Source organism: Myotis daubentonii, chromosome 6 (assembly GCF_963259705.1).
Source record: "Myotis daubentonii chromosome 6, mMyoDau2.1, whole genome shotgun sequence".
Classification (NCBI taxonomy): Eukaryota; Metazoa; Chordata; class Mammalia; order Chiroptera; family Vespertilionidae; genus Myotis; species Myotis daubentonii.
This window is the reverse complement of record NC_081845.1, coordinates 66167215-66193499: the sequence shown is the minus strand read 5'-3', so window position 1 is coordinate 66193499 and position 26285 is coordinate 66167215. Positions and strand designations below refer to the sequence as shown.

Below are 26285 nucleotides of genomic sequence, written 5' to 3'. Positions count from 1 at the left end.
CTACAAAATAAACAAAAAATACCAATCTCTTAGATACAGTAAAGAGACTGGTGGTTGAAAGGGGAATTGGGAAATGTGTGAAGGGGGTCAAAAGGTAGAAACTTCCAGCTATAAAATAAACAAGTCATGGGGATATAATGTATAGCATGGTGACTATAGTTAATAATACTATATCACATATTTGAGAGTTGCTAAGAGAATAGAACTTAAAAGTCTTCATTGCAAGAAAAAAAGAAAAAATTATAACTATATATGATAATGGATGTTAACTAGACTTATTGTGGTGATCATTTCACAATGTATGCAGACATCAAATCATTATGTTGTATGTCTGAAACTAATATAATATTAGATTTCAATTATACCTTAATAAAAAAAGAGTACAGTAGAGACTCTGAGAACATATCAATAAACTTTTGCATTCTTTTAAAAAATGTAAACTAAAATTTATTTCTATAAAAATATCTTAAGTCATCTAGTATATTTATGTTCTTCTCAAGCCCCAAAACTTAAATATATATTAAGTATAGGTTGAATACCTATTTTCTAGCAACTTGTTTTTTTTACCTAGTTATTTGGATATAATATTCTAAATTACTAGTCCCCCCTATTACACTGACTATATCTCTTGTTTTATGGCATTTGTTGTTGCTGGTGAGAAATCTGCTTGGTTTAATGTTTAACCATTTTTGTTGGTAATCTGTCTTTTCTTCTGGAAGTTGGTAAGAGTGTATTTTAATTACTGATGTTTTCCAGTTTAACTATGATGAGTGTAGAGGTGTGAATATATTTTATACAGTCAGCCCTCTGTATTCATAGGTTCTGCATACACAGATTCAACCAACTGTGGATCAAAAATATTCAGAAAGTTAAGTTGTTGCTGATGTGTACTATGATGGTTGTGTCTGCACTGAACATGTACTGACTTTATTTTCTTATCGTTATTCTCTAAACAATACAGTATAACAACTACTTACATAGCATTAACATTGTATTAGGTATTATAAGTAATTTAGAATACATTTAAAATATATAGAAGTGTGTAAGTTATGTGCAAATACTACACCATCTATATATATAAAAGGCTAATATGCTAAGTGTCTGACCTTCTGACCAGTTGCTATGATGCACACTGACCACCAGGGTGCAGATGCTCAATGCAGGAGCTGCCATGATGCTCACTGGCCATTTACAGAGAAACAGCACCATGGACCTGGCATCTGCAAAGCAACACTCAGTTTTCCCCTGCCACCACCCTAGAGCGACAGCCCATCAAATCACAGCCAACGCTGCTGAGACCCCATGGCACAAAATGCAGCCACAGTCCAGCCCAGAAACAGTGGCTGTGGGCGCCGGGTAATGACGTCGCATGGCAAAGCCTGGCTTCCTCTCCCTAGTGACTAGCCTCCTTGGAGTTTCTTCAGCCCAGGAACACGACTTGCTTTATAGCCAGGTAGGAACATTTTACACTTTAACCAAATGTCTGTGAAGCATTTTCCCGTGCCTCATCTCATTTGATCCTCACAGAAGTCCTGGAGTTAGGTAGATAGGAGACTCGATGGAATCCTATTTTCTTTTCATTAGCCAGAAAACAGAGATTTAGAAAGCTTAGAAACTTGACCCAATTGAAAAGAAGAAATGGTATACCTTGAAAATGATTTCAGGTTTTCTCACTGCACAGAATATAGTCAAACACTGCTGCAGTTAAATATTTTACCCTTTGTTCTCCCTGCGTGAACTGCAATAATAATCTGTTTCATGTTGAAATTTACTGCTGTGTTGCTGACAATTACCTGAAAGAGAAGTTGGGGTGCTTCATTGGGCTGGAAAAAGTTTAGCTATATCAGAAAGCAGGTCTAATTAAGTAAGTTTATTCTACATCTATAAAAGGCTAAGTTGACTCGCACATGCGCAATACATATAAAGCTATCACTGGTGCCAATCACATATGCATGTTTCCATCTGTCATTGTCAACCGTGAATTTGGCTGACACTTCTATTATAGAGAAAGGGCGAATAGCAATATTAAAATATTTCTTCTAATTAATTTCCTTTCAATGTGAATGAATTCATGCAATGGGCCACTAGTTTTATATAAAAGACTTGAGCACCAGTAGATGTTGGTATCTGCGGGAGGTCCTAGAACCAATCCTCCAGCTACCCCTTGGTATCTGTATATCCTTCTTGGTTCTTATAATTCACTTTCAATTGAGGGCAAAAGTCTTTATTTAGATTTAGAAAATCCACAGCTCTTTTCATATATTATCTCTTTGTGACTTTCTCTATTCTTTCCTTTTGGCAGTCTTACTTGTTTTTCAGCCTAGTCTACATATTTCTTAACACTTGGGCGAATATATAATTTATTGTCTAAACTGGGGCATATTTGAGTTAAAGGAAGTTCCAGTAATAATTACATGTAAATTGAAACTCTCCCAGGCATACTGGTGTGTATGATCTCTCTACTTAACATTCTTTCATATTTTATTCCCTATGCTGTGATCTAGGGGAATCCATAGCAATATTTTCAAATTTATTATTTTCTCTTTTATTGTCTCTGCTTCAAAGTTTGCCACAACTTTTGATTTTGTTTCTTTTTTAGAAGAATAATTTACTCATACTATTCACAATGATTATTGCTCAAATAGTCATTGTTTTAGCAAGGACTTACAAATGTTCACCATTTTAAAAGCAAAATGTCATTGAGAACACAGCCAGACATGTGTCCCAAAATTTCACATTGTTTGACTTTTTTAAATGACTGTAAGCAAACTTGACTCAAAATTACTCAATGGCTTATGTAAATGCTTTACATAATATATTACATGTGAGAAAAAGAATTTGTCTATTCACTTTGTCGAACAATTTTTGCTGTTCTCACTTTTTTTATTTTTTATTTTTTTGCTAGAGGACACTTTGCCTAGTACTCACTTTAAAAAAAAAATTTGTTTCAATTACACTTGACATACAATATTATATTAGCTTCAGGTGTACAATATAGTGATTCAACATTTATATACCTTACAAAGTGATCACCCCAATAAGTCTAGTACCCATCTGATACTATACATAGTTATCACAATATTATTAACAATATTCCCTATGTTATACTTTATATCCTGGTGACTATTTTTATAACTGAAATCTTACCATTTGCAACAACATGATGGACCTGGAGGGTATTATGATAAGTGAAATATGTCAAAGACATATACCATACGATTTCACTTATATATGGAATCTAAAAAACAAAATAAACAAACAAAACAAAAACAAACTCATAGATACAGAGAATAAATTATAATCTCTAGAAGGGAGGGAGGTTGGGAGATGGCTAAAAAAGGTGAAAGGGATTAAGAATTTTTTATTTTAATTAATATATTTTTAATTTCCAAGATGTCTAGTCATTCTGCTTTTAATTTACTTGACTTGTTTCCTTTGTCTGTTTTTAATATTTTTTCTTTAAAAATTCATAATTTTTTTTCATTTTTCTCCGGAGTATACAAAGCATATTTATTCGAAAGTTTTGGCTAGACAGTTCCACCTGGAATGAAATTATGTTGCAATTGTTGATTTGGGGCTGGATCACCTTCACAGAATTAGGGTTCCCATGTGTTTTAAAATTTTGTTTTGCAGCCTCATTTTGAATGAGATTTTTTTCCTCTTCTTTTTCTTCACACTTCTCTGTCTAGTGGTTTTGCAGGTTCATTCTTTCAACTTCCTAAACCCGACTTCCAAACCAGACATCATGTGACATTGCAGAACACCTGGCCTAGGTCTCGGCAGCGATGTGACATTAGGTCCCAGGCCAGGGGCCTTCGGCACAGTTCCTCGGGTGCAGGGTATGTTTAAAGCCCTCTCCAAAGCCATTGGCCCTGGCAGTGTGGGGCTGCAGATTTTCAAACTCCTTTTCAGAAGGTGCCCTACCTAGCCCATTTACAAACAACTTTTTCCATGAACAACTTCAATTTCCTTCTCTCAACTGCCACTAAGGTTATCACTGACTATATTGTTACCCCCTCTACTGTAACACAGGAATTATATTTTGAACCAAGAAAATGTTATCTCCCAAATATTTTTGATAATTATTTCAGATAATGATATTTATAATTTTACTTGGTAAAGCTTCCTTCTTCATCATGGCTACAAGGAAGCTCCAGGTTTCATGCTCAAACATAGCCACTCTACTGGCTCTTATGATTGGCATATGCTTCCCCTTACCAATTTATGAATCTTATTGTAAATATCTCCTTCTTCTCTTTTTGAATAATACATCTCAAATACTTTCTGGATGAAATAAAATGTAAGTACTTTAACATGATGAAAATAAATTCTAATTTTTCTATTTGTGTTATTTTTTAATTTTAATGGGTCTTTACTGGTAAGATTTGAGTTTATGACATTTTGGAATTCTTTTTGGCTCAATACTATCACCATCTGGTCTCTCTCTGCCCTTAATTTTTTTCCTGTTTTCTCCTGTTTCTTCCCACCAAAATGCTGTCACCAAGGACATTTTTTTCCCATTATACAACTGTTGCTGCCACCTCCTGTATCACACACTGTCCCATCAGATCTTGCAGTGTTCCATAAGCAGTTGCTTGTTCAGCTTGTGCCTAGCTTTGCTGTCTCTTCTTTGTCCTATTTATAGCATCTCTTAGCTTCATTTTCTCTTCCTTACTACACTTCTAGTGCTTCTTAACAATACAAAACATACTATTAAGATTTTTTTGAGTTTATAGGTTAGATTGCAATTATAGTGCTTTATTTTATTAATTCTATTGGAAAATAGTTCTATGTAACCTAAATAAAGCATTAAAAGTATTCCCTGAATCCCCTGCCCTAACCAAAAATATGATTAAGTAATTATCTTTATCTGTGTGTGTTTGTATATGTTCCCCAAAGTCCTTTCAGAATGATGTAACATAATAAATTTAGCAGAAAAAGAATTATAATTGATCATAGTGTTCCAAATTTATTACTTAGTACAGAACATAGCAGGTACTAAATCGAATTGAAGAATGAAACTAAAGGAGATATGAAAGAAGAGTCCTGTAAAATTAAAGACACTGCTTTTCATATAAATTGTTTTGCAGAAGATGTTGAATTAGGAGTACAGAAGAAAACTGCAAAGTCTCTTTAGACATGGTTGCATTCACTGACATACTTCCACCTGGTAATAAATCAGCTTGGGAACCTTTTACATAAAGAGATGTCACTATAAATTAGTTTTTACATTTTATCTTAAGTAGTATCATCATAAAATATTTAATCAAGACACTAAAACTGTCAAAGTAGGTAGATAATTTGAGACCCAGTGTTTTAAAAAATCCAATTCTTTCATGCTGGGATTTTGCCTTGTATTTAAATGTTGATCTGTGAATTTACCAGAACTTGCCACAAGAGATAATTTGTTCAGAAATTATAACTATCAAATGTTTGGCAATCACTGATGCTAATTAAACACTTTGTTAAATACTAACAAGACCAGACTAAATTTAAAGAAAATAAGATATCAAAGTGCTTTGTCCTATTTTGTTCTGCCACATAAAGAAAATACCCTCACCATGCAGCTGGGTTATTTTTTCGGAGATTTTAAAATAATTATTTATCTTTCCATATAGTTCTCAATTATATAACAACTTTTAACAACAACAATAACTAGACTTCACCTGTAAGACTGAATGTGATCTTTGTCACACCCTTATTAGGCTAGGCAGGAGAGTAGGAAACAGATTAAGAAACTGAAGCCTCCATGGGCACTGGGTGTCCCTTTAGTCCTGACTTGGTCAACTTCAGAGGGCAGTAAGAGCTCATCTTTTGGCTGCTGGCCAGGATGACCATCTTTCTAGTAGTAGGACCTTCTTTTCATTTTCACTGGCTCTTTTACTCACAGGCTGTACCAGTTACCTGTTGCCCTGCCTCAGGCTCTTCTTGCCTTGGTGACTGGTTAAGCCATGCATTCTGACACTGACCTTTGACTTTACTGTTCTCTCTTTGCCTCCATGCAAGGGCAGGAGCCACTTCCTGCCAGCTGCCCCAGCCCCTCAAGCCTGTTTGAGCCAGGCCAGCTCTGTCCAAGCCCCAGCACAAGAAGATCAGACACCCAGCCAGGGAGGAATAAAGGCCAGATGATAACTCAAGTGAAAGCACTTTTTGGAAATGCCATTCAAACTGTTGAAAATGACAACTATCAACAAATTCTTGACTATTATCAGTCATTATCGGGCTGGCTACATTGATCCAAAAAAAACCCCATAATTATCATAAAGACAGGTCTGTAAATTCTTCTTACTATTTAAAACTGAAGTAATAAATTCCTCAGGTATAGACTTCAAACAACATCTGTTGACTTAATTAGACAAGAAATGTTTCAAGGATGAATTATTTTCCTAAACTTGGTTGCCTTTTCAACAGATGATACATCTGAAACAATAGGTAGGGAGCAGGTGTGTGATGGCCTGAGTCTTAGCTTGCATTTGGCAAAACTCTGACTACAGAGTTGAAGCCATTAGAGATGTCAATGAGATTGATGATGTTACCCATTTTGAAATTGTCCTTGACATATTATATAAAATGCACACTTCTTCTCCAAAGACACATCGTGAATTATAGCATAATACACCCTTTTTCAGGGGCAAGGATTGTATTAGCTTAGTGAGGCACATTAAGATTGAGTTAAGACAGATTCTTACACAATTCTACTAGCTATGGCATTGTAAAGAGTTCAGAGTCAAGTGAAAAGAGAAACATGAATGAACTAAGAAGGGGCTATTTAAATAACACATTAACCTTTCCCAACATATGAATCCCCTTCCACGTGGAATGGGGACCTGGTGTGTTGGAGAAGGTGGGCCTTACAGAAGGAGGTCACAAGGATTATGAGATGATGGGTAATAAATCTGAATCCCGAAAGCCAGTCCAATGTATTGACCTGAGCTTCTTAAGTAGGAGTGCATTTGCCTTGTGCATAAGAAGAAAATAGAGGTTCATCTTCCAAGATATTAGTAGATTGGGTCTAGTTCTTCACTTCCCTGCCACCAGTGACTGGTAATTTAAATACTATATGATATTAAGATAGAAACAGATAGATGATGAAGTATAATTTTAAATTCCCATAGATTTAAAAAAAAATCAAAGAAAGAGACTAAGAATTCAAAGAAATCATGTGGTTGCATTGATTGGCCATTCCTGTAACTAATGGTGTGCCTCTACCTACCTTTGACTGAAGGATACTTATATAGACACTAGAGGCCCAATGCATGAAATTCGTGTGGGGGAGGAGGGGTGTCCCTCAGCCCAGCTTGTACCCTCTCCAATCTGGGACTCCTCAGGGCAGTCGGACATCCCTCTCACAATCCAGGACTGCTGGCTCCCAACCACTCGCCTGCCTGCCTGATTGCCCCTAACTGCTCCTGCCTGCCAGCCTGATCACCCTCTAACCACTCCCCTGCCAGCCTGACTGACACCTAACTGCTCCTCTGCTGGCCCAATTGCCCCTAACTGTCCTCCCCTGCCAGCCTGATCTCCCCCAACTGCCCTCCCCTGCAGGCCATCTCGTGGCAGCCATCTTGTGTCCACATGGGGTGCCATCTTGTGTGTTGGAGTGATGGTCAATTTGCATATTACTCTTTATTAGCTAGGATGCTGGAGGAAAATACAGTAGTCCCCTCTTATTCTCAGGGGATACATTCCAAGACCCTCAGTGGATGCCTGAAACTCCAATGATGGTTCCTGACATGATTTTTCAACTTGACAATGGAGTGGAAATGATATGCATTCAGTAAAAGCTGTACTTCGAATTTTGATTCTTCCCAGGCTAGTGATGTGCCATGCAATGTTCTCTCGTAATGCTGGGCAGAGCCAGTGAGCTGCAGCTCCCAGTCAGCCATGTGGCCCTGAGGGTAAACAACTGATGCTCCACAGTGTATGCACTGTTAGGTGATTTTGCCCAACTCTAGACTAATGGAAGTGTTCAGAGCATGCTGAAGGTAGGTTAGGCTAAGCTATGATGTTTGGTAGGTTAGGTGTATTACATGCATTTCAATTTACAATGTTCCTACTAACAATGGGTTTACCATGCTGTAACTCCAGCATATAAGTTAAGAAGCATCTGTGCTATGTTTTTTCTATACATATATACCTATGACAAAGTTTAATTTATAAATTAGGCTCGGTTAGAGATTAATATCTAGTAAAAAATAAAACCATCTTAACAATATGCTATGAATGGCTTTGGGCCATTATTAAGTAAAATAAGAGTTATTTAAACACCACAACAGTCAATCTGATAACCAAGAGTGCTACTAAATGACTAATGGCCCAGTAGTGTATATAGCATGAGTATACTGGACAAAGGGATGATTCACATCCTGGATACGCCAGAGCAGACAGTGCAAAATTTCATTATGCTGCTCAGATGTATAACTTATGAAGTGTTTATTTTTGAAATTTTCTACTTTATATTTTCAGACAACAGGTGACTATAGGTGACAAATCTCAGAAAGCAAAAACACAGAAAAGAGGGGACTAGTGAACCATGAAAGTGAGTATGTACTAGTATGGAGTCAGAATGGACAGGGACAGCACAACCTCTAGAAGCCTGGAGCAACTCCAGCAGCCAAGGCCGAAATCCACATGAGACTGGATTTTCCCTCCTCACTTCCTCCCTGCTCCTTTCTAAAGCAGAAAATCATTGAGTTTCAGGGATCAGAGACATCTCTTTTTTTAGGACCATTAAATCCAATCTTTATTTTACATAAAAATTCTACAATTTTTATGTCCTAAGAGGTGGCTTTCAAGAGTCTTTTGGAATACCTTCAGTGACAGGGAACTCATTAATTTGTATGGAAACTCTTTCTACCTTCCAAGAATGTGAATTGTTTAGGAAGTGCAGGCTTGGTATGAACATTGGTTTCTAAGGTCAAACGATAAGAAGAAAAGTTGGCCTTAGAAATATCTTTATCCAGGCTTCTCATTCAGGACTCATTTCATGAAACCTTAGTAGAAATACTTGATTATAAAGTACTCTAAAGGAAACTGCCTTGACAGCACTCTGGAAGGGAAGTCCTAATTCAAGCTGAGGGTAGAGACGGGGGGGGGGGGGGGGGGGGGCAAATGACATCACAGGAAGTTATGAAACCTAATTCAGTGCAGAAATATGTAGAGCTATTGACCACCTCCTACGACTTGAACAGGAAGTTCTTACTTCACTTTTGGGTCACAGAGCTTGTTTCCTGAAGAATATTTACTCTTTTGTTTCTCGTTCTCCTCTTCTGGGTCCCAGAGTTTATAGGTGACCCAGACACACACCATTATTTCAAAGGAAAAAGGATTTTAAAAGCAACTGTTCTATTTTTGAATCAACAAATTTAGATTCTCCAATAAATCACAGGTAATCCTAGGATTCTATAAAAATATTTATAAAAATTCTACCAAAAAAGTCAAAATGATTCTATAATTAACTCAATTGTAGAGTGTCAACCTCGTGTCATTTTTGAAAAAACCCCCACAAAACTTAGAATATTATTTTAAAGTATTAAAACCATTTCACCTGTAATTAAGCAATTGATTCTTCTATCACATCAAGTGCAGAACATCTCTAAAGATTTATGTATTCTGTACATTCTTTTCACAATATCTACCATGCTAGGATATCAACACCACTCTCCTTTAATGCCATATTAACTTAAAATCAATAAAAAGGATATGACATGTATGAAAGCCAACCATATTTGGGGATCCAGAGCCTGACTGACATTCTGCTCCTGCTCACCAGTCCCTAACATGAAGCCTTATAGTGGGTGTGCCCGATCCACCATGCGCATGGAGTTCTCAGTCAAAGTCTTCTCACCAGAAAGTTCAATGAGGAAAATTATCCTATTTTTACAGCAGCAGAAGAAACTCTATTGACCCAGGCCTTTTTAAAGCATGACTGGATATCTAAGGATAACAAGGCATGTGAGAAATACCAGTAACATTTAAACGAATAAGCACCCCAGGCTGGTGCAGTGGTTGACCATCGACCCATGTACCAAGAGGTCATGGGTTTGATTCCTGGTCCAGGCACATGCCCGGGTTGCAGGCTCAATTCCTCAGTAGGGGCTGTGCAATCAATGTTGGTACCTCTCTCTCATGGATGTTTCTCTCTCTGTTTCTATCTCTCTATCCCTCACCCTTCCTCTCTCTCTAAAATCAATAAAAACATTAAAAAAAAAAAAAGCAAACAGGAAAACATAAGCATACATCCAATGAGGACTCTCTTCCCAAACTCCAGATTCAGGATCCTCATCATGCCCCCTCCCCCGGCTTTCTGGCAGCATTGTCTGATAGGAGAAAGCTATGGGGTGGAAGCCCCTTGGGGAGGAGTCTGGGTAGAAACTGATGGGCATCAGATGTACTTCCATCTGCCTACCCAGGACCTAACCCTGAGGAATGGGCAACCCAAGACACAGCTACCCACCCCCCACCTCCATGCCTCTACCTTCAGCTGCCCCAGGCATAAACTTTGCTCACAAGATCCCTTGCCTGCTGCCATCTGAAGAGGGACCCTCTGCGTCTGGGCCTCCAGAACCTGTGTCACCTGGGGGTGGAGTCGATGGAACACTCTGGTCCATCTCATTTTGAAACCAAAAACTGCTCATTCACTCTCCCCCTGAAGCCCCAGGAGAGAGGCCCTTGGTGCCTAAGAAATGATTACCACCCCAGGGGTTTCCACAGATCTCCCCTGGGGGCTTGGTTGCTGCCGCTGCTGCTGTTCTGTATTTGCCTCTTGTGATCTTGTTCTTTATCCATGTCCACTACATTCCCCTGCAGAGAGCCCTTCATAACCTCTTTGACCTGGAGTGTCAATATGCCTAGCATTCCCATAGCTCAGCAGGCCTGCCCCTCCCCAGCATCCCAGATGGGCCAGAGAAAGCCGATTGTGCAATGAGGACTGGGCCTTGCCCGGCTGCTGCCTCAGGGATGCCCATCTCCTATCTCCTGTGCCAGTGTTGTCCAACCCCAATCTTTCTCCCTCCTGTCTGGTATTCTGTGCCCCTGTCTTTCTGTTCATCTGTACTCCCATAGGAGAAGTATTTTACCACATATAAAACCACCATCCAGTCCTTTGAAAAAAGAAAAACATAAGCATACAGAAAAATTGACTAGAGATAATAATATGTGTAAATTTGGAATAATTTCAAGCTCATAAGTTCAATCATTATAACATGAGGTAGGTAATATATTATCCCATTTTATAGATGAAGAAATTAAGGCACAGTCCACCCTGCCTCTCCCTCTGGTGCACTGTTTCTTTAGTGCCTCCTGTGTGAACTCCTAGGCCCACTTGCCCAGAGTGGCCCCAGTGACTCTACAAGAGAATATGGCCACCCTTATCACAGTGTGGCACAGAATGATGGCTGTTTTTGCACTTCAGGTGGAATTCAGCCAAAACTAGAAGCAGCAAGCTAATTAGACTAAGAAAGCAAAGATCTCACAGCAGAAAAAAATTTAAATTAAGTTATTAGCAGAAAAAAAGATAAACCCATTCATTTCTTAAAAAAAAAAAAAAAGACTTCAGAATTCAGCACAGTGTGGTAGAAGAATTAGAAAATAAATTCTCAGCAGGAAAAAGAGCAAAAATACAGCAGCAATTAGCCAAAACACATGATGATGTAAAAAGACTGTAGCATCAGTAAAAAGAAATGACACAACTGATTTTGTTAAAAAGCTATGAGCAATAATGGAAACAACTGAAAGTGCAATGAACACTTAAAAAAAATTTTTTTAATCCTCACTCAAGGATATATTTTTTTAAATTGATAGAGAGAGAGAGAGAGAGAGAGAGAGAGAGAGAGAGAGAGAGAGAGAAACTTTGATTGAGAGAAAAACATCAGTTGGTTGATCCCCACATGCACTCCAATTGGAGGGGTATTGAACCAGCAACCTTTTGGTGTACTGGACAATACTCCAACCAAATGAACCACCCGGCCAGGGCCAATGAACACTTTTAAATAATAAGTAGGAAAGCTTATTACAGAAAACAACTAATCATGAGTTGAGTGTCATATCCAGAAAAACTGACACATGGGCTTTGGGTCACCAAAACACAGAAAACTGTCACAGCTAGGTCAAGCAAAGTTTCCGTAGACAAAGTACCATCATGTACTTTCCAGGGGAAGTGTTAGATTCTGAAAAATTTCAGCAAACAGGAGGGCGACAAGGGCACACTGTATGATTATGATCACCAGAACTTTGTAAAAGTGAGAAACAAACAAACAAAAAGCCAACATATGTGGGACTAGTTTTAGAACACTGCTCTGGAAGAACACAGGGTGAAGTACAACAGTGGGACAAACTATAAACATTTCTGACTCTAGAAGGAAGAGAAAAATGTATTCAGAATGGAAAAACTAAATGCAGCCAAAATAGAGGAAATTTTCAAGTTAACGGCAGAGGATATACCTATGCTTCTTCAGAATAAACAAGATGATCAAAAGTAAAAAGAGGAACCAAGGAAAAACAGAAATTGCCTGTTGAAACTTGAAAAAACAAAAAACCCCATAAAAGTATATAAATGTCAATGAAATGTATTCTATCTTTAAAAGAAGAGAAAGAGAAAACTTAGCCGAAAGAGCACCAATGCCAGCTTAAAGTAAATTTCTATTAGAAACTTATACCCAGGAGAAGAAAATAAAACAGAAAGAACTTTTGAAGCTTGAAAAGAAGATAGGGGAAACAGCAGAAAAGAAAAGGAAAGTGGTGCTGCTGAAATTTCCAGGTTTTAAAAAAGAGATTTATATACATTTCAATAGAAAAATTCTAGACAGACAGGCAAAGGAAGATGAAAAGCCAGAAAACAAATATTACTAGAAAAATTAAAAGAATAGAGTGAAAACATATTAGTAGAGCTATCTTTAGGCTTTGCAAACATACCAAAGTTTGGAAAGAATGGACATAGGACCATCATATTCCACAATAGGGCTATAGGCAAAGAGAATTGAGAAGGATATGAGATAATAAAATTGGTATATAGTTTATGAGAATGTAGCATATTTTACTAATATAAAAAAGCTATTTAAACAAATTTATGTTACAAAGTCTACTTTATTTAAAAGACATTTTGTTTTTTATGGCATGTAATTAATTGGGACAATTTAAATATATATATGTGTGTTTATTTATTTCAGAGAGGAAGGTAGAGGGAGAGAGAGATAGAAGCATCAATAATGAGAGAGAATTATTGATTGATGGCCTCCCGCACACCCCACCCTGGGAATCAAGTTCACAACCTGGGCATATGCCCTGACCAGGAACTGAACCATGACCTCCTGGTTCATAAGTTGATGCTCACCCACTGAGCCATGCTGGCTGGGCTGATTGGAACAATTTTTAGAATCACTTTTTAAATTAAAGAATCTCCAGCTTTAAGAATTTGGAGGTAAGTTAGGCTGAGTAACAAGAATGTAATTTTCTTTTTCGAGTTCTAAAATAACTTCATACTTTTTCTAAGTTTAACAAGTTGATAGTTTGGCAATGCCAGCATTTTTTAAATAATAAGCATTTTGTGTTTGCTTGAAGCAAACAAAATAAATAAAAAGAAAGAAAAGGAACTAAAACATAGGCAAGTTTCCCAAGGACACAAAACCATACAGAGCTGAGATTCAAACCCAGATGGTTAGGATCTAGAGTCCACCCTCTTAACCACAATGTAGACTCCCTCCCACAGCAGAAAACCTTAAATATATAACTAATATTCTCATGGATACTCAGAAGGTATTATAATCTCAAAACAAGAACAAGACCCTGTGAGGAAGGAATAAATAGAGACCAAGGAAGAACTCTTAAAGGAGAAAAACAATGATGAGAAAAACAAAGCAATAGAAGGACCATACAAAATTTCCCAGAGCTACCAAAATAGTAGTTGCATGGGATTCAGTTTCTGCACCATCCCAGGTCGGTCGGCAGTGTTTGAACCTAGCAAGGACTGGCGCTCTTTCCGTGGTTATGGAGTCCGGGCGCTGCTGGGGCTGCCGCCGAGGGGCCTGCCGTGATGCTGCCTTCCTCCCTCCAGGCGCCTGAGGACACAAGCTCACAGCACCCTCCCTCCTACCCTGGGGGCTCCTTGTTGCGGGAACTCGTTAGCACCAATAAACATGCACCCTGCATTTGTGGAGGGGTTACCCACGGACCAATCCTTGACCAGAAGGAGATGGCGCTGACCAGACACGCCCCTTGCCTTCGTAAGGGCTGTGTGGAGACACCTGCAGGCCCTAGCAAGCAGCTGTGCAGGAAGCCGTGGCCTGGCTCGCCTCACACCGTTTCTCTCAGGCCTGCTTCTCTGGTATCACCTACGCTCCCTAGGTGTGCTTACCTCAGGCGCTGTTTTCTAGGAAATCCAGTCCAAGACAAGTCTCCATTGAATGGCGGATCCCTGCCAAGGAGCTGCAGGCGGCCACTTTGCCCAGAGGACGCTTACCTCGCGGTATCTCAGGGCGTCTAGTGAGATGAGATCTTAATGGGCAGGTAGTGGAGTCCTGGGATGAGAAACACCTGGGTGACCCAGGGCTCTCAGGTCAGCTGTGAGGCGTCTACCTCACACCACCTATCAGGCAAATGCCAATGCTCATGGAGGCTTTGTCCCCCCTCCCCCCTGCACTCAGAATCAAAGTGCAGCAGCACCTGCCCCAGGGCATGGCCACGTGCTGAATGGACGCAGGCCCAAAGGCAGTGCAGGGGAGGGCCTGGGAGGCCAGACCCGGGAGTGATCTGCGCATGCACAAGAGTGGGCTGCACATCTATGGATTTCCAGGAGCCTTCCAGGAAGGGTTCAGCAAGTGCCCAGAAAATGAATGAAAAAGACCATTCTTTAGACGCCTCTGCATGAATTTCAAAGCACCAAATAAAGAAAAGGGTATAAGAGCTCCAACTGGAAAAAATACTGTATCATTTACAAAGGAACAAAAATCAGTCTGGCATGAGCAACACCAGAGGCCAGAAGACAGGGGAGCAACGCAGTCAGCCAAACTCCCCTTCAGGGGTGAAAGCAAAGCAAAACAAAACAAAGCAAAGTAAAATTTAGACATGCAAAGAATCGGGTATTTTACCTCATACATACCTTTTAAAAAGAAGTCATCTGAGAGTATACTCTAGGAAAACAAAGGCATATCCAAGAAAAAGGAAGACAGAGATTTCAACACGGACGGGCAAGAAACAGAAGTTCTAGGGTAACAGATGTGCAGAAGACCCAAGACAAAGCTGGCCAGGTTGGAACAGGAGGACGCAGGTCCCGGGAAAAGGGACCTGCATGGACTACTATGATGGAGTCTGAAAGATGATCAAGGCAAATGATGCAAGAAATCAAGAAAGCAATTTGAAATGTGAGGCAAAAATATATAAGAAAGTCATTATTTTAAAATGAAAGAAAATGTTTCATAATTTTAAATAATTGGAGGATTGTGAGAAAAATTTGTCCTTGATGCTTGGAATTGTCCATCAATGGCATAGGGTCATGAAATTGGAGAAAGCAGTTAATTCCAGTCTCTTATTTGGCTCAACAGTGAACAATATTTACAGAGTAATAGTAATATAATGCTGTTTGTTGGTCTCCATCTTTTTAGCATGTATCTATACATGAAACGAGATATTTGGTTATGGTGGCAGGGTTAAAATGTAATGATAAAGTACAAGATAGGAAGTGGGAAAGGAGGAAAGATAGGGCTGTTTATATTCTTATCTTATGGAATGGGGGTTTAAGAAATACTGTTGAAGGTTGATGTTATCAAAACAGATTCAATTCTTATTTAAAGTTACAAAGATAACCGATTAAAAATGATAGATCTTAAAAGGTCTAGGAGAAGGAGATGAATGTTAAGTAAAGCTTATTCTCACCTTTAGTGTTAGGAAATCAGTAGACACCTAAACGTGATAAATTGTGAAATAGAAGAATAATCATATTATTTAGAGTCATGAAGATAAGAAACATAAATCCAGAGAGTGCTTCTGAGTGCTTCAGGCTCTGGGTGAGGAAGAGTTGCACAAGAGAGCACAGAATTTCACTCATCAACTTTCTGAAGTCTTTGATTTATTTCATGTACATTTCTCACTTTCATAAAAACAAATGCAAAATTATTTAAAAAGCTATCAGTATACAGATGACAAGTTAAACCCCGAGAATCAATTAATTACTTAGAGATCTAGTGCAATGAAAAGCACAGAATACCTAGCACAGAATTCCAAAGCATATCAAAAGTTAAAAGGAAGACAGGGCAGTATGGACACAGGCAAGGCACAAAAAGGGAGGTAGGGGAACAAAAGAAGAAGGTGTGGAGACATGGAAGCCAGGGGGAGAGAGTGAGCTCAACTATATCAAAAGCTGCCAAGGTCAAGAAGGATCCGGACTGGGAGCGTCCATTGGATTTGACCGCATGGAGAAGATCGATGGGAACTGTAGACGGAGAATAATGTGTTTACAAGGAAGGGGAGAAACAGTGGCAAGCAGGTTTAGGTGATGCCAAAGTTTGAGGGTGAAGGTGAGGAAAGCAAGGGTAGCCACCAAACAGAGACACTGGATCAAAGGATCAAAGGACCATGTCATGGTTGTCAAGGATACAGAGAGAGGAACACGTTCAAATGCCATTGGGATGGTGGCGGTGGAGAGGGAGAGGTTGGAGATCAAAGGATGTGGGAGGGTGGACTCCAGAGACCGTGGAAGGATTCCACAGAAAAAGGCACTTCTGTCTCTGAAGCAGGAGGAAGGAGGGGGCAGATGATGTAATTACAGTTAGATATGTGGGCAGGAGGGCAGGGCTTTGAGGACCTTCCTGTCTGGCAGTCCCTCATACCTCTCTGAAGGAAGAGGCCTGCCCTGTGCCTGCTGAAAGAGAGCAAGCCAACGGACGAAGACTCGGTTCATTGTGTGATTTTTTTTCCAGCATTTGCACTCAGTGATCCGAGGCAGAGTCAAGGCAGGGGGAGAGGTGGATCCATCCAAGACTGGGGTTTTGCCAGGTGAGTGCAAAAGGTGAATAGGTATTTTCTCAGAGCACAAGGGGAGGAAGGCAGAGGCAGGCCAAGTAGCAAAAGGCTCATTTGTCAAAAGCTAATTCTGTAAATTGTGAAAAGAATTTTAATTATGTAATGAAACAATTTTTTTTTAAAAAAAAAGCAAAGCAGGTGACAAGAGGGTTGGGAGGTACACAAATAATTTATTAATTTATTAAACTCACTCAGGCTAAAGGGAAGCCCTGAATGTCCCCTTCTAAAGCTGGGACCATCAAGAATTCCAGAATGTAGGGATTCTCTCTTACTTAAATGCAGTCTTACCACTGTACAGTAGAGAAACATTCTAGAGAAACAGGACCAGACTACAAACATATGGGCCCACTTGGTAAAGAAGCCTCAAGTTTAGATGCCAGTTAGGGTGGGGAAACATTTTATTGCAAACTGCTATGGAACTATTCCATCCCAATGTGAAAGAGGCTTAAGAATGTGGATTATTCTGGAAAAGGTCTTGAGATTCGTGGAGGCAACCAAATAGCCAACTGGGCATTGTGCTTCCCTGACCTCAGCTTTGCTTAGCTTTTCTGGAATGTCATCTTGGCAGCTCATATCCTTTCCACAGGCATCTGTGGGACTAAGATGATGCTGGCGCAGGGAGAGAGCCCTGCCAGGTGATGGTTAACTTTGGTCCAAAGTCATTGTTGTTTTGCAATGACTCCAGGCGCTGCTTCTGACTCAGGTCCTCTGAGGTAAGGCAGTTAGGATTCTATGGCATGAAGACAAAGAGCTACCCAACTGGGGTATGTTGGGAGATGCAGGGGACTTCTGAAGGAGACTAAGTGTGTAATCACGGCCAGTGTTGCCATACACCCCATAAAATAGACCTGACCAAAGTCTATTATTAGAGACCAATTCCAGCCTCTTCTCTTTGTTTGCTGCTGTTGCCTGCAAGCTTAGGAGCAGTATTTAGCAACACACTGACACATGCTTTTTGGACAGAGAGAAGGAAAGTGGGGACTGTGTCTGAGTGACCCTGAGAAAATTCCCAGAGGACAGAGTGTGGCAGCTTTAATTTTGTGCTTGGTGGATGCTAGGATAATTGCTTCGTTATGGACTGTATCGTGGTTCCTTTGCACTCCCAAGGACAAGCATAGATGTGCATTCCTTCGTTTGCTCTTTTTTTACTCTTTTGAACATACATTTAGAATTTCTGTGTGCCAAGCACTGTGCTAGAAACCAAAGATGGAAAACCTAATAAAAACCAGATCCACATTCATGAGGACTCAGGGTCTATTTCTTTTCTTCTGAACCCTTCTCCCCTACCCCCACCCTAGTACTTTCTTTTTATCTGCATTTTATTTTATTTTTTTCTATCTTAGGTAATACAGTTTATTCTTTTCTATTTTTTCTTTATTGATTAAGATATTACATATATGTCCTTATCCCTCCATTGCCCCACCCCCCCCCTCCCTCCCACTCATGCCATCACTTCCTGGTGTCTGTGTCCATTGGTTAGGCTTTTATGCATGCATACAAGTCCTTTGGTTGATCTCTCCCCCATAACCCCACCCTACCCTACCTTCCCTTTGAGGTTTAATGGTCTGATCGATGCTTCTCTGTCTCTGGATCTATTTTTGTTCATCAGTTTATGATGTTCATTATATTCCACAAATAAGTGAGATCATGTGATATTTATCTTTCTCTGACTGACTTATTTCGTGTAGCATAATGCTCTCCAGTTCCATCCATGCTGTTGCAAATGGTAAGAATTCCTTCTTTTTTACCACAGCATAGTATTCCATTGTGTAGATGTACCACAATTTTCTAATCCACTCATCTGCTGATGGACATTTAGGCTGTTTCCAAATCTTAGCTATGGTAAATTGTGCTGCTATGAACACAGGGGTGCATATATCCTTTCTGATTAGTGTTTCTGCTTTCTTGGGATATATTCCTAGAAGTGGGATCACTGGGTCAAATGGGAGTTCCATTTTTAGTTTTTGTGAGGAAACTCCATACTGTTCTCCACAGTGGCTGCACCAGTCTGCATTCCTACCAGCAGCACATGAGGGTTCCTTTTTCTCTGCATCCTCACCAGCACTTGTCATTTGTTGATTTGTTGATGATAGCCATTCTGACAGGTGTGAAATGGTACCGCATTGTCATTTTTATTTGCATCTCTCAGATGATTAGTGACTTTGAGCATGTTTTCATATGTCTCTTGGCATTCTGTATGTCCTCTTTCGAAAAGTATCTATTTAGGTTCATTGCCCATTTTTTTGATTGGGTTGTTTATCTTCCTTTTGTTAAGTTGTATGAGTCCTACCCCAGTACTTTACCCGGGTCTCGTTAGAGACCTTTACCTCCTCCTCTTTGAATTATAGTTATTTATTTAAATGTCATCTCTTCTCATAGGCTTTTGGCCAGAATTTGTAAAATGGCTGTGGTGTTTACCTGCAGATGTTTTTCCTTTTACCTCACATAGAACTTAAGAAAATAACAATCTAGAATTAGCTACCACATATAAAATGTAGAAATCCAAATCAGAAATTTGGATTTGTGACTTCTCTTAAAATATCAGAAGACCTGCAACACTGTACAGTTTCCCACATCTGGAGCTGAGTAGTCACTACCCTTTCATCAGAGTACGCCCTCCCAGGACACCCAAGTCCCCACCCAATGACTTGACCACCTGTCATGTCTTGTTTTGCCTCTGGAAATCTTGAGACTAATTAGGAAAATATAATTGTTGAATAAGTGTGAGTCACTAAGAACTGGGACTGCTCTAAGTGGTGACTAAAAAAATAAATAAGAAGGGAAGAACACAGGAAAGAAAGTATAAAGGAAGAATTTTCAAGATTTAGTGACCAATCCAGTATGGCTTGACAGGAATAGGAGTTGTGATCCTAAGTGGCCAGGGGAGTGATGATGTTTCTAGTAGGCATGGTTGGTAGCCAGTCAGGTGCCCTGTACCAGAGGTGCATATATCTCCTGGTGCTTTGAGAGTTGATTCACAGTTGTTCCCTTCTCCAGAAAATTGCCATCCATTGAATGGGAGCATAAACATTGAGAGGTCACAGGTAGGGCTCTCTGCAGGAGATAGCAGCCCATAGTCAATGCTTAATTGACATGGACATACAGAAGAGGTGGGGTCAACTCAGTGGTACCATTCATGCTGCAGAGCTCCCCACAGATCTGGCTGAAACTAGACTCCAGCTGGGACCATGGCTTTACTAGTATTTAGTTCCTCCCTGTGTTGTGTCCCACTCACCTTACTCCTTTTATCCTGGGAGTACTCTCTCAATAAGTCATGAACAGCCGATCTCAGTAAATCTTGTACTTCTTGGGAACCCAGCCATAGATATTGTTTTTAACAGAATTATGTAGTTTAAACTTAGGAAATGGTTAAAGGTGGGGAGATAACATCTAGGAGTTCCTACCCATAGGTATTCTTTCAAAATAAAGGTTGGATCTCTACCTCAGAGCCTGGCATATGGAAAATGTGGAGTAAGTTTTATTTTGTTTGTCAAATGAATTTGATTTGGAGTCTATTAAGTTGAGGAAACAGCAAGACATCAGTGTAAGATATGAAACATGGGCATAGGAGAGTGGATGTGGTCAGATATTTAGGTTTTTCATAGGGAAAGAAACAATTCAAGAAAGAGGCAGTAATTAACATCAAGTGCAAGTAAAATCTTGATTCTTTTCAATGTAAAGCAGCCAACATATGTCTTTATCCCAATTAGGTACATAACTTCGGTTAGATCAATGATATACAATCCTTCACAAATGCTTAGGCAAAATTCCAATTAGTGAGTTTTGCTCCTTGCTAGTATGTAGTTCTAGTGAAAAAGATTAACATTTGATTGGGAAAGAATTTATGAATTTTTGTTTGTCTTTTGTATTTTATTTGTCAAATAATTGAGTGAGCCACCATATATATATATATATATATATATTTTAGAGCCAGGGAATATGCAAAATACATAAAATACTATAATCAAGTATTTATTGTACTCACACTTAAGAAGTGATTTATTATGCCTATCTCTCTTCATTAAATTGTTATATATTTTTAAAGATAGAAATTTTAAAAACCAGACAAAAGCATTAAGGTGCTTCAAAGGTCATACAATTTGTCATTTCAAATATAGGTCTTCAGCATCCCAAATAAGGTGGTTTTGAGTGCTTTAAATCTTGGTTGTCTCATTTCATTTCATAAACTGTAATTATAGCTTTTCATATCATGCTAAATAATTCCTCCCCTACTGGATGTTTATACCTTTCAAATATTTATAGACTGTCATAAGTCCTTAGTCATCTCTTTGCAAAGTTGCACATATTTTGTTCCTAGAATATTTTTCATAAGTCAATTTCCTCAATACTAAGCTGCTTTTCCTACTTCTCTATTCAGTTTCTCTCCATCCTTTTGATATAGTTCTAATCAAAGGAAAGTGAGATAATTATGGTGCAATTTATTGCAAGATTGTTTGAGAGGCTTGAAGTTTAAAATGTCCTCACCTGGATTAGAGTTCCTCATTTATACATAGCTCAGAATAGTGCTGACTTTATTGGTATTTTCACCATTTTACTTTGAAAATTCATAACCAATTTCCCATGTAATAGCATTCAAAAATCTCAATGCCATTACTGTTTCTTCACTGATCACGGAATATGCAGAAATTAAATGAGTTCAGGATATATTTCTGTAATTTGCTTCTTATTATGCAATATTAAATCACATTTCCAGCTTCTTTACACCCATAAACTATTGTTATTTCTTAGTGGCCTTCCAAGTCAGTAATACTCTAAATTGTTCAAAGAGATATTGAATTCTTTCTTGCATTTTTAGCCTTTCAACATTGTTATTTCTTTCCAACAACATTTTGGTTGATCTGTTTGTGTTATTATTTGGTAATTTATTAAGACAATTCTTTTTGTCCCTGCCTGGTGTGCTCAGTAGTTAGAGCATTATCCTGTGCACCGAAGTGTCGAAGGTTCACAGTCAGGGCACATACCCAGGTTGTGGGTTTGATCCCTGTTCAGGGCAGGTAAATGAGGTAACAAATTGGTGTTTCTCACATTGTTGTTTCTCCCTCTCCCTCTCCCTTCCTCTCTCTCTCTAATCAATAAAAAGCATATCCTTGGGTGAGGATTTAATAAAAAACACCACAATTCTGTTTGCTTATTATGTCTTGGGCATCACAGTGGTAGATACCATCCATATACCCTAAGTGTAACAGATATAAAAATATTTTATATTTCTTCCTCAGGTAATATCATCCCTCAATAACCTTTATATATATATATATATATATATATATATATATATATATATATATATATTTCAAGTTTTCAAATATTTTCACATACCTGTTTAGTGTAAAAGCCTCATAGGGATTCCGAGTGCCATAAGAGAAATAATGTAGGTCTGTCCTCGGCATGTTCCACTGAATCTGACTCCACTGGCCGCAGCTCTTTTCACTCAGTGCCATCATGAGCCCTATGCTCTACTACATTCAGTGATTGGCTGTGAAGCCTTACAGCGGTTCTCAACCTGTGGGTCGCGACCCCTTTGGCGGTCGAACGACCCTTTCACAGGGGTCGCCTAAATACATCCTGTATATCAGATATTTACATTACGATTCATAACAGTAGCAAAATTACAGTTATGAAGTAGCAACGGAAATAATTTTATGGTTGGGGGTCACCACAACATGAGGAACTGTATTGAAGGGTCGCGGCATTAGGAAGATTGAGAACCACTGCTTTAGAAGGATCTCCACAGAATTTATTGTTCCCTCCTCCCGGTACTTGTTGCCTTAATTTGTATCTCTGTGATAGCCCTTGTTTCACTCAAAGCTTTACTGTTATTTGTATGCATCCTTCTCCCACACATTATTACGTAAGCTTGTTTTCCCCTGCCCAGTGCCTCACAGGAGAAGTGCTAAATAAATAACTGTTGAATAGTGGCAACTCCTGATTTTCTACTTAGATAGGGTGTTGGGTGATGTCCAGTTGAAGACAGAGTTGGCACCTTGGAAACCTGTCTGGAAGCTACATTGGCAGAGCAAGCACGGGGCACTTAGAATGCTTATTTGGGGGTGGCTGGGGTGGCTTGAAAGAGAGTGTGGGGGAGGTTACAGGCTTCTGTGCTCCCCTAGGGGTTGGAAGCAATCAGGGAGGAAGGAATTGAGGACTGCTAGGTTCAGAACCATGAAATGATTTGCAGACGCCACCCCATCTGTGATTGATCGGGATTAGGATCCTGGACTCCTGTTTCTACTCTTGATTTGTTCCCAGAATTTTGTTCTGGGTGTTTCTCTAAATGTTTATTCTTGACTCATTGACATAAGACAGAGAAGATAATAATTTTCTACCGTCATGCAATCTGTCTAGAAGATAGAATCACCTTCTCCCACCTTGTCCCCATATCAATCAGAGTCCAGTCAGGAAAGCAAACTACTACAGGTATTTTAAACAGAGGGGATCTTAGACTGCATTAGAAGGCCCAATGGAGCAAAAGGCAGAAGGTGGGGTAATGAAGAGCCAGTGACTATAGGAAGTCCCTACCAGCCTTGGCTAGAGGAACACCAGGGAGAAGGCAGTGTTGCCAGACCTGGCTGGATGCTCACAGCAGACACTGCTGCAGGCCGGAAGCCATGCCATTGCCAAATCCATTGTCATCACTGCTGCAGCTGCCGAAGATTATGGAGGCCACAGCCAGTTGGCTTTGTGGCTGTTTTTTTGCTTCGGGAACTGTAGCTGCTAGCCACAGTCCAGAAGACAAGAATGGCACTGAAGCCTGAGGCTACCACACTGCTGTCAGGAACAGTTAGAATATTTTTAAAAATAAAAATACATATTTTAAAATTTTCCTTCAGCTTTCCAATCTTCTGTGAGTGCCTCTTTTTGGAAGAACCCACTCAGAAATCATCCAACTGAGAAATCTGGAAATTTAATTTTCGGTGTTTTAGCGCCAGAATATGAAAAGATAGAAAGGAAACTAAGAGAAAAATGGGCAAATGAATGTCACACACTCTCTCCCACCAAATCTTTGGCATAATTCTAATTCTCTACTTTTTCCACCCATGACATAATGATAGCAGGTTAAGTTTAAATATCAATGCAACTTAAACTCTATAACCCGGGGAAAGTAGTTTTAGCATATGCAAAATTTCCAGTTATTTCTTTAGATCAGTATTTTCCACAACGCAGTTAGTCGACAGTATATATCCTGAAGAAAGATCTAATGGTCACATGAGTTTGGAGTTTCACACTTCATTAACGCTCTGAGAAATTCATTAGTCTCAACTGGATTTGACATTTTTGACATTGCAATTGGTATGCATTAGTTAAAAAAAGAAAAAAAGGTTACATACCTGTCACCTGGGGTTTATGAGGAACAGGCAGGGAATAACGTAAGCAGAGAAGGGTGTGTGTGTGTGTGTGGTGTGTGTGTGTGTGTGTGTGTGTGTGCGGGGGGTGTGTGGGTGTGTGGGTGTGTGTGGGTGTGCGTGTTGGTGTGTGTGTGTGTGGTGTGTGTGTGTGTGTGTGTGTGCAGGGGGTGTGTGGGTGTGTGGGGGTGTGTGTGTGGGGGTGTGGGTGTGGGTGTGTGTGTGTGTGTGTGGTGTGTGTGTGTGTGTGTGTGTGTGTGTGTGTGCGGGGGGTGTGTGGGGGTGTGGGGGTGTGGGTGTGTGGGTGTGCGTGTTGGTGTGTGTGTGTGGGTTTGTGTGTGTGTGTGTGTGTGGGTGTGTGGGGGTGTGTGTGTGTGGAGGGGGGTGTGGGAGGGGTGTGTGTGTGGGGGGGTGTGTGTGTGGGTGTGTGTGGGTGTGTGTGTGTGGGTGTGGGTGTGTGTGGGGGGTGTGTGTGTGGGAGGGGTGTGTGGGGGGTGTGTGGGTGTGTGTGTGGGTGTGTGTGGGGGTGTGTGTGTGTGTATATGTGTGTGGGTGTGTGTATGTGGCTGTGTGTGTGTGTGTGTGTAATTTAGATAAGTGTAATGAATGAAAAAAATAAGTGATAGAAAATATTATAAAGAGGGATGGACCTAGTTAGATAGCATAGTGAGAGGCAGACTCTTTGAAGAAGTGACATTTAAGCCAAGAATTTAGCAGGTGGAATCAGCCATACACAGAGTACTCTAACACAGGGCCACTCAGTAGCCCACGGATCTTCCCCTTCAGCAAACTGTTCTTGAACCCTAATGAGATCCGTGTAGACATTGAGAATAAGCATTTGAAATATGTATAGTAATTTGATAGACTACCTTTATGTCTGTTAAATCTGAAAATGAAACGTATTTCTTTAACAATTTTTTCCAGTCATTGGTTTTTACTCTGCTTTAGACAGTATGACTTTATGATAGATTGAAGAAAAGGAGAGATCTGATCCTTTATGGATAATTGAGAAGCTCTGATCCAGCAGAAGTGAACTGCAGTAGCAAAGGTTCTAAGGAAGGAAAGAGGTGTCTGAGTTAGAGGAACTGACAGGAGGCTCATGACTGGGAGTATAGTTGTGTGCAGAGCTTTGAGGAACAAAATAGTAAAGTGATTGGATGATTTTAAGTAAATGGGAAGCCACTGAAGTTGTTTTAACAACTTAAACAGACACATAATATGATTTAGGTTTTTAAGATAATCTTTCTAACTGCTTTATGAACAGTGAGTTGAAATTAAGAGTGTAAAACAGGATGATCATCTGAGAAGCTTTCAGAAATTTTGGAGAGTGCTGATGATGGCTTAGACTATGGCCATGATGGCAGGAGTGGATTAACCAGGGGAGAGTTAGAAGAGATTTGGCACACCACTCCCTGATGAATTGGAGGCAAATGGGGAGAGATGGACAGAGGGAGAAATAGGAAGATGCCCAAGTTTCTCTAAGGAGATGTTAAAGATTGGTATATACATTCAAGGATCATCAGTATTTAGTTTCTAGTCATTGGGACATATGATATTGAAGAGAATGGAAAGGAAAGAATTGAGGGCCCAGAAGTGAACCCTACATAGTATCTTTGGACCTTCTCTGAGGCCCTGTGGAATCTAGCTTGAGGAGAACTAATTACTTCAAGGGCATGGTGATTCCCAGGCATTCAGATTTGTGTCTAGATATCTCTAACATTAAATTCCATTCAGTAAGCCCTAACTGATTTGGCTCAGTGGACAGAGCATCGGCCTGAGGACTGAAGGGCCCAGGTTCGATTCCGGTCAAGGGCATGTACCTTGGTTGTGGGCACATCCCCAGTAGTGGTGTGCATGAGGCAGGTAATTGAGGTTTCTCTCTCATTGATGTTTCTAATTCTCTATCCCTCT

General features: G+C 39.7%; 1 pseudogene; it reads left to right on the top strand.

The window, feature by feature from the left end:
- The first annotated feature begins 7844 nt into the window (after positions 1-7844).
- On the top strand, positions 7845-12849 carry LOC132237594 (coiled-coil domain-containing protein 112-like; annotated as a pseudogene).
- The last annotated feature ends 13436 nt before the right edge of the window (positions 12850-26285 follow it).